This window comes from Gavialis gangeticus, unplaced genomic scaffold, assembly GCF_001723915.1.
Source record: "Gavialis gangeticus isolate Ggan-Ray unplaced genomic scaffold, GavGan_comp1, whole genome shotgun sequence".
Taxonomy (NCBI): Eukaryota; Metazoa; Chordata; order Crocodylia; family Gavialidae; genus Gavialis; species Gavialis gangeticus.
The window spans coordinates 54,621,602-54,630,163 of record NW_017729025.1 but is presented as its reverse complement, the minus strand read 5'-3'; positions in this window follow the sequence as shown (position 1 = coordinate 54,630,163).

The following is an 8,562-nucleotide window of genomic DNA, read 5'->3' as shown; positions in this document are numbered from 1 at the left end:
TATCTCTTCCCATTTCCAAACATTAATGAAGACATTAAATAAGGCTGGACGTTGCAGTCGTGCGTGTGGCTTTGCATTGAACTTCTTGCCCAGCTCACCATGTTGCCTTTTATCATCTTTTTTGGCCTTGTCTATTGTAAGTCCATGGGGCAGTGCCATGGGGTCATTGCCAATTTGGTGGGAATATTTTTGTTTTTGTTTTGTTTTGTTTCTGAATAAAGTTGTTGTGTGACTCTTGTATAAAATGAAATTCAGCAACGTAACTGTCTGTTCTCCCATAATCTACCAGTTTAATAGATCTATAATCTCTAAACTTCCCAATAGCTCTTAAAGGCCTCAGTAGGGATCAAGGCCCATTTTTGCTAGGTGCTGTACAAATGCAGATAAAAAGAAAGCTTCTGATTTAAATATTTATCATTTAAGTGAAGGTGTGTAATGAAGAGTGAACAAGGGATGGAAATGAGTGGCAGAAACCAGGGCCGTTTGGGCTGGTTTTACTGTATGATGGACTGTTTGCAGCATGCGGAAATGCATCACTCCGTAACAGTGATGCTTGCATGTTACTCTTTATCCTTCCAGTAATAGAGGTTTGTGCTTTTGTTCCCTGGACATCACTAACACAGCTGCTCACCAGGCATGTGATGAAAAGGAGATGGCCACAATGGCAGCTACAGATGTGTTTGGGTGCCCCAGTATTCAAGCCCTTTCCCCCAGTGAAGGAAGTAGAGGAAAAAAAAGTGAGCAACTCAGAATTAAAAAGGAATGATGCAGAACAGGAAGGGAGTTGTGCCCAGTGTCTTGAGGGACAGTTTTCTTAGGCAGAGCTACAGTAAAGCCTATTTCTCATCATGTACTAGGCAAATTGCTACATAAACAGTGGGCAAAATGGCCTGTTGGTAGCTTGTCAGATGGTAGCAAGGTGGCATAATCTCTTCCTGTCTCTAATGCTATCTTTAGTTTTATTCTCTTCCTCTTGCATGTGTGTTAATTCCTTGTATTGGAAGGTGTTTTGATTTTGCATCAGCATTTGAAAAATCCCTTCACAGTGAAATTTTCAGTTTAAAAATAGATGGGATCATTAGCTCCTCTAATCTGACCTCTTGTGTAACACAGGTCATTACATTTCGTCTAGGTATCCCTGTAGTGAGCCCAGTGATTTGAATTGCAAAGCACATAATTCCTTAAGAGACTATACTTGTGTGCCACAGGCAGAGAATGAAAGGGACCAAAGTGTTGGCAATGCCTATGGCCCTTCTAATGTTTGGGAATTGATTAGGTGAGATGTGCCCAGTTGATTCTTGCAGGTGAACCACATCATGCTCCAGAGGGAGGTGAAAAGCCCCCAGAGTTCCTACGAATCTCACCAGGTGCAGAATTCCTTCCTGTCTCTGGACATGGCAGCCTCACCCTCATAGCAAGAAGCACAGGCTGGGACTGAAAAACAGATTTTTTTGTGTCCTGTCAAAGCAGTAGTCCATCCAGTTGGGTGTTCTGTGTTTGCAGTGACCAGGCTATTATGCTACAGAGGAAGATACAGCTATAAAAATAGGACATCTATGGTCAATTGTGCATAGAGGGAAAAAATCCTTCCTGACCCTTTACAGCAAGCAGCTGAAGCCCTGCAGATGAAATCTTAATTACTGTCATTGTCTTAATGCAGAGCTGCATGTGCTACAGGCAGTGCAGGTAACCTTGATCTCTCCAGGGCCCATGAAGAGAGGGAATGAACAGGGGTATTCATAGGTTCACACTTGAAGACCAGAAGGAACAGTGAACCCATGCAGGACATAGAATTTATCTCAGCAGCAGGGTTTAAGCATGTCTTTTAAAAAGGGAGCTAATTTCATTGTAAAGAATCTAATCTAGTGATTCTCAACCAGGGTGTGTGAGATCTTTTTAAGGGTGTTACATAATATTAGCACTGTTAAATGTGCAAACACCTGCACATGATTCACAAGATATGCCCAGAGATTTCAAATAGAAATTAATAGCATCAAAACCTTCTGACCTTTGTGGTCTTCATGAGTTTTTTTGCAACAGAAGGATAGCTGTACTGTTTTTCTGTAATCAAAAACAGTGAAAACCAGGATCTGGAATTTTCTGAGGGGGTGGGCCTTGTGTCTTAACTGGACTATTCTGTGGTGAGTCCACCATACTGAGTAAGCTGTTCTTCTGTGTAACTACTGTCACTGCTAGGAAATAGCATCCTTATTTTAAAGTTGAAATTTGTCTGACTTCAGCTTCCAGTCATTGGATCTTGCTTTGCCTTTGTCTGCAAGATTGTAGAACCCCCATAGCAGACATCTTTCCCCATGTGTAAGTATCTATTTATAGTAATCAAGTTGTCTGTATCCTTATTTTCAATAACCTGAATAAGTTGAGCTCATTACATATTGTAAGGTTTATTTTCCAACCCCCGATCATGTTTTTCACTTTTTTTTTTTTTTACCTCCTTGGTTTTCCTGTATCCTTAAAATCTGAACACAGTATTCTGGTTGGTTTTTTATCAGTGCTGTAATCAGAGACCAGATGACTTCCCTACTACTACTTGATATTGACCTTTTCATACATCCAAGGATTGCATTAGCCCTTTTGCTCCAGCAGCGCTCTAAGTGATCTGTTGAGGAAATTATCTGTGATGACCCCTATACTCTGAATCGCAGCTTTCCAAGACAGCGCCTCCCACCTTTTATAGGTATAGTCTGCCTTCTTCATTCTAGCGCCTTGCATTTGGCTATATTAAAAAGTATTATTGGATTGCAACTGTTTAATCAAGTGATTCCAATCACTTTTAGAGCTTGGTCCATTCAGCTTATTCCCCTTCCACACCCCCCAATAAAAAAATAAAAATTCAGAGTTGGTTGGTTTATAGTGTAACAATTCTTTCATGGGGAGAAACTGCAGGGCAATAGAGGACTTTTTAATATAGTAGAGATTAACAAAAACCAGTGGCTGGAAGCTGAAGCCAGAGCAATTCAAATGAGAAATAAGGCTCAAATGTTGAATAATGGTATAATTAATCATTGGAACAAACTACTGACTTTTAATGTCTTCAGATCAAGGCTTAGATGCCTTTCTGGGATATATTGTTTAGTTAAATGCAAGTAACTGAGATCAGTAGAGAGGTACGTATGTGAAATTCCACCATTGACTCTACAGAGGAAGTTAGACTAGCTGATCTAATAGTTCCTTCTGAACTTAGAATTTATGAAGTTTATAGGGAAGATAACTACCAGTCTTGCCATACTGTGTGAGGATATGGTTTCTATGAAAAGTGGGTAGCTAAATGGTTATTGGCTAGTATGGAAAACATCTAAGAGGCTAAAATGAGGGAAGATAATGCTGCGTTGTCAAAGATCTTCAATCATGGAATCAGCACTTGGTGAAACTGGGAGATGAGCAAGAATTAGTTTGTGGACCTACAGAGCTTTTTTTTCCATGATCTCTTATTTGGACCAACTGTTTAGTTAGGGAAGATGTTAAACAATGTTTTAGGTACAAAGTGCCCTTTTCAGATCTGACTTTAACTTTGTGCATATATCCCCTGAACATATATGTCCTTACTCCATCCCTATTTAAATCCAATGGACTGGAGATGATGTGGTGGTGTATGATGATGAATGTGCCATTTGAGTACCCAGTTACCCCTGGATTAAAGATTCCTTCATAATCAGGATGTCTCTTCTTGCTGAATTAGATGTTGCTGCACTCTTGGTTCTCTGCAGTATTTGTTGCTGTAGTAATTCAACTTTACTTACTCTGTCAAATCGTTAGCTCAGTTGTGTAGTCTGCATGGATGTTCCTCTAAAAACAAGAAGTAGGCAATTGATTGATGGGTTTGTTTTACCTTGATAATGTCAGCAGATTGTAAACTTGTGACTTCCCTGCATTGGTATCCCCTGTGTTGATTATACTTTCTTCTGCAGTGCTGTAAAGGAAGCCTTCCTATAAAAGTGCCATGGTTGTGGCCCTGTTCTTAGTTTGACAGAGAAGGGAAGATAGTAGGCTCTCCCCTGTGGAACAGCTCTGCCACATTCCTCTGAGAGGAGACAATGTGGGTAGAAAGCATACTGTTTCTCTTGCCAGTGTATTCTCTCAAACAAATCAGAGAGCAAGTCCCTTGTATAGCCCAGCCTTACAATGTGCCAAACTGCATCTCTCTACATGTTTTGAAATAAAGGTGAAATTCCGGATGATGGAGCAGTGCCTCATGACATAGATGAACTGTCACTCCAGAGCCTGCTGCTAAAAATAGCAGTTATGTCTAATGCTAGCACTTATTTTTGCCCAGACTGGTGTATCTGAGACCTCTGTACTAGAAGCTTTTCTAGTACTGCCATGAGCCTGGGCTGAACTAGCCCCATGGGCACAGCTGAAGCATAAGAATTCCTGCTCTCAAGCTTGGCTACACCAAGCCAAAGCAGCTATTTGGTTTTGTCCAGCTCTTCCTCCATGCATCATGGGGAGCCTATGTGGAGAGAGCCCCAGGATGGGTTTTCCCCAAAGAACCTTATCAGAGCCATGGTCTATACATCATAAGCATTTTATGTGGTCATGGGATTTTCTATTACCAGCTCTTGGACTCTGGACTGTTAGGATCCTTTTGGGGGTGGGAGATGGGGAAAGTGTAAATAAAGAGAACTCTTGTTTGTGTTCCTTAGTTTAAAACATGACATGTATCCTCTAAACCAGGATCTCATAGATCTTTGTTCTGACTGTAGAAACTGGAAATAAAAGCAATATACAAAATAAAGAGTTTTACATGATGTGAGACAAATTGAGGCATGCAGTGGAATGCAAGAAGTTCAGTGACTTCAGAATTGAGGTCTCAGTGGCATAGCATGTACATTTTCCCACCTGCTCTGGTATAGCTTGATAGAAAAGTCAGTAGAGGAGGTTACTCTTATTTCAAGACTCAAACTTCAGTCCGCTGACTCCAGAAAGAAGGGTTTTCTATACCACATTACTGTACCCACCCCATTTTCTCTTTAGCATTTCCTGGATTCATTTCCTCAATGTTCTTGCATGCCTGATTTAGAATTTGAACCTTGAAATTCAAAGGAGACTACTTCTGCTATTTATTGAGCAGGACCAGATTTCAAGAATCCTACTTGAAATGAATGGCTTGGTCTCTGTTAAGTTTTTAGTGCCTGCTGTGTGTTTATTTCCTCAAAACTATCATCCAATCTTCACTGATTAGCTTAATCTTTAGCAAGTTTAGGGAACCCAAGGACTGAACAAGCCATGGATTTTGAACTCCTCTTTCACATGGTAATGGACTCCCTCAGTCACGATTGAGGCACATTGTGGCGGTGAGAAAGTAAGAAGTTCCCCTGGGCATTTTCTGTTCAAGGTACAAATTATAGGATATCATCATAAGACTTCACCCTCTCCCTCTAGTAACTTTCAACAATGCAAAAAGCATTGCATACTTTTAAATATAGGAAAAATGTTTTGAATAAAGGGTTGAGTTGGTTGTTCTTTTAACTGGAACAATTTCCAAAGGACAGTGTTATTTTTATTTTATTTATAACTACACATCTTATCAAGATAAGCAGCAGATGAACAGTTTGGATGTGTTAATGAAGTGGCCCTGATGAAACTTATTGGCTAAATGGGGCTTGCTCAGATTGTAATATTCTCATATCCAGCTGTTCTTGTATATTTAAGGCTTTCGCTAAGCAGTTTAGGGATGGATGTTGGATATTTTCTGCTTGATTTTTATATATGGTTTGGTTTGGTTTGGTTTGGTTTTTCAAACAAAAAGCTATATCCTTAAAGCAATAGATTCCCAAATGGAGAACAGCCAGACTTGTCAAACATTATCAACTATGATTTTTTTAGTTACTATGTGACAACAAATGAATACTGTAAACTTATAAAAATTGATAAGTAGTTCCACCTTCAACTCATACTTCTGAATTTGCCTCTGTGTGAGCCTGCACAGTTGACACATTTTATTTGACAAATGGAAATTTTTTGCTTTAATGAAGAAGCTTAATAAGATCCACTTTTGTTTTCATCCTTACTTTCACAGTAGAACCATCAAGGATGTTGATGAAACTGTGAATTGCTCTTGGAACGGAGTCTGCAGGGCTTACAGCAGAGCCATAAACAGGGATGTTGATTGATCCATTTTTTCTATTTTCCCACCAAAAATGGTAGCTTCCAACTTTGCCTGAAATAAGAGAGACGAGGGGGAATTCTAGCATCTTTCAGAAATTATTTTACTGAAAAATGCACTTACCATGGGCTCTAGATTTACGCAGCTAAAACCGCAGAGAGAAACTGACTTAGTGCTAAATGGAGGACTTGCTTCTATTTAAATGTTGCTTTAAATCCAGGGGTATCAGGATTCTGTCTGTCAGAAGCATTTCCCCATGATAGCAAAATACTTGACAGTAACTTCCAGTGAAAAGTAATATGGAGGTATCCAAAAGATTGTGAAGTGAATGTAAAAGGGATATTTCCCAAGATGAGAACATGGGCACACTTCTGTAGGGACCTGCAAACACTGGGGGAAAAGGGAACAATTTGGGTTTTGAAAAACACTTAAAATGTCTGAAGTCTCAGTTTAGTAGGAAAAACATGGATATGAAACTCTTGATATGGGAGGTCTCACTTAGCTTCTTATGTGGGGGTCATGCAGCACTCCGTTCTACCATCTGCTCCCCCAGAGTTTACTGTGATCCAGTTTTATGGGATTTTTTCAGCTGCTGAGGTATGTGTCACTTTTGTGAGAGAAATTTTAAAACATTCCCTCCCCCAGCAAATTAGAGTCTTTAATACCAAGAGCTGCATGGTAAATTTATAGAGGGTAAGAAATACAGTGATTCCTCCCTGCTGCCAGGGGTCACTTTGTGGCCAGACAGCAGACTCGAGTGCGGCATGGCCAGCGCTGTTTTGCTGGCAGAGCTCCCTCTGCTCAGACCCAGGTGCTCTGGAGGAAGAATCTTGGGTCCTGGATGCAAAGAGCAGAGGAGGATTGGGGTGGGCTGGGGCACACGGGCTGAAGGGGACAGGGAGCTCAAAGTTGCATAGGCCCTGGAATGCTCTCCCATCAGGACCTTCCTCTGCTATCCAGCAAGCAGTCGTGAAGCCAAAGGCAGGGCACATGTGGCTTGTCTTCATGGAGCATAACCTGCTACTGCAAACGGATCATCGGTTTAGCTCTAGTGGCAGATCTAAGGTTTCCAGCCCTGCTGATACCTTGTGAAGTGATCTGCGGGGTGGGTTTCCTGTCTTTAGTTTACATTGCATTACATTTTAAATGACATCTTTTTTTAAAGTATGTTGAAGGAACACGTACGTTGCAGAAGGGGGAGCCTTTGAGTAGCAGGAAATGCTGGGATTAAAGTTGCCACACTATATTATAATACAGATTTCAATTACGTAATTGTATAATATTTTTCCCAGGCCTTGCTTGTTGCCCAGCAGGGATGATGCTGGCTGAATGAGGAGCTGTTCACTGTTCCTCTTCATTCTCACTGTTCAGTATACAGCCCCAAGCCTTACTTTCTGCACACTGGCCAAACTTGACTCTGAAGACAGAAGTAGTCATTTGCTTCACTCTGGGTAGATTCACTAACACAGAAATTTGTCTTCACAACTGTTTCTCCCCTCACCCTCCCTTCAGTGAGTTAAGGTGCTAGTGTTATATTTTCTTGCATACAGCAAACCCCAGAATATAATACAAACCTTGTTTTCGGAAGGCAGAATCATGGAAAAAAGACTTCTAGAGTTATGCCTCCATAGAGCAGGACAGAGTTTAATCTTTAGCTGACTCCCCCTCCCTTTCCTGCATAAATAAGGCTGAAACCCTAGCTGCTGCTGAAGACTGGTCTTCATGGGTGGATCTGGTTTTGAAAAAGAGTTGAGAGAGTCTGTAGGGCTGTGAAATGGGAAGAGAGACCAGCAGCAGCTAGTAAGCAAAATTGCCCGAAAAAGTTAGCTCAGTTAGTGGAACATCAGGACCATTAAAAAGGATGTGATCTTTTAACACCTCTGGAGTGACCTGTTAACAGTAAGCCATTAAGTCAACCGATTCCTTCAGCTGCCTGAATAGTAATGCACTGCGGAGCAGAAGTCAAAGCAGAGTGCTTCTGTTGTGGTTAGAAAATCAGGTACCCTGCTTAATATACGTACCCTGATTGGTGGGGTGGGGGGTTGGCTCTGATTTTGTGGGGAAGTGTGTGTGCTAAATGTGAGAAAATCTGGTATTTGTTTTGCAGAGACGGAACTGAGTAACAGTAAGATTAAAGAAAAACTGTTGAATGTTCACTAATTCTGGAATTTAACATTATTTATCACCTTTCTGTAAGTTCAAAACAGCATTCCTGTTGAGTGCAGGAGCAGCGATAAGTGGTTAGCATGTCTGCAAATCTAGGTGTTGGGTATCTATTTGGGTACCCAGATCATGAGCAACACAGTGGTCACACATCAAAAATTTGCTTTATGCAACTTGTCCACCATTACCTAGGACCTCTGTGGCAGAGAGAGGCTATGCTACAGGGGTGGCCTTCAATTGCCTTAACCACAAGCCTTTGCTCTGCTTCATTCACT